Here is a 1228-nt window from a genome sequence, read left to right as displayed (position 1 = left end):
ATAGGTTTGGGGATTCCGCACAGGACCGTGGGTCAGTTTGGAAACAAATGATATTATTGGTCTCTGAAAACTGACTATATAGACTCTAGTCTATAGTCTATCACCGCCTGCCTACTATACAGTAATTTTGTTGAGGTGGCACCAAGTGTGATTAGTTGTGCTCCCAAGGTTATTAAACATAATCAAGTATGCAAGTGGGAGAAGAAAAAGAAGTAACCTTGGTTGGGAGCACTCTATTTCAGAGACAAGAGATTGTAATTATTATTGTGTTAAAACATAACTTTTATTTTACTGTACTTAATAAAAAGAAACCACAAGGACCAAACTTGAGGGTAGAAAATGTTTTTACAATGCATCTAAATTTAAGGACAAAAAGATTCCTTTAACCATGAAAATATTAAAGAGATAATCGTTTATCTTTTGCTTGAATGCATAATATGTATGTCAGAAGCCGTGCATATAGTCCTCTTTCTGTGACACTGCCATATGTGACCTACAACACCTGATATTCCCAGGTGGTCATCCAACCTGGTACTGATCAGGCCCAACACTGTATTACTTCCAAGATCAGACGAGATTGGGCATATACAGTGTGGTATGGTAATAGGTGTTTAGCGGAGGAATATTGGCCCCAACGGGGAAAAAATTATAATATAACCCCTTATGGATATTTTTCTAGATGCACCCTCAAGGTTGTAAAGTGACCGGGATCCCAAATTAGTGCACCGCGTCCCCTCGCATGGCTCGCTTCGCTCGCCATGCTTCGGGCATGGTGCCTTCGCTCCGCTACTGCTTCGCTCGGCACACTTTACCGTTCCAATCGTAGTCCACGTGGATCGTTAAGTATGAAAAAACCCCCCCCCAAAAAAATTGTGAAAAACTCATGTCGACCTTTAGACCTGTCGACCTAGCACATGTCGACCTAGAAACCCTGTCGACCTTCCATCCATGTCGACCTAGTGACTGTCGACCTATAGTGATAGACCTAAACATTGTCGACCTAGACACTGTCGATCTTCAGACCAGATCCCGTTCTCACTCCCCTCACCGCCCCAAGGGGGCGCAGGGGCCTGTCCCTCCTAGTACCTTCCTATCTCTATGTGCTGTTGGAAACCCCCCCTAGTCATTGTTCCCGCCGCCTACGTAGAGTGCAGTAGTGACCTTCCTGACCTCTCAGGCACACTGCGCCCAAACTCCTCCCACTTTTGAAGGTTTATTTTTCCTTTTA

General features: G+C 44.3%; 1 pseudogene; it reads right to left on the bottom strand.

Moving 5' to 3' along the window:
* Nucleotides 1-490: 490 nt before the first annotated feature.
* LOC134960498 (5S ribosomal RNA) lies at nucleotides 491-609 on the bottom strand (annotated as a pseudogene).
* Between the last annotated feature and the right edge of the window lie 619 nt (nucleotides 610-1228).

Source organism: Pseudophryne corroboree, chromosome 9 (assembly GCF_028390025.1).
Source record: "Pseudophryne corroboree isolate aPseCor3 chromosome 9, aPseCor3.hap2, whole genome shotgun sequence".
In the NCBI taxonomy this organism is placed as follows: Eukaryota; Metazoa; Chordata; class Amphibia; order Anura; family Myobatrachidae; genus Pseudophryne; species Pseudophryne corroboree.
This window is presented reverse-complemented; position numbering and strand designations above follow the sequence as displayed.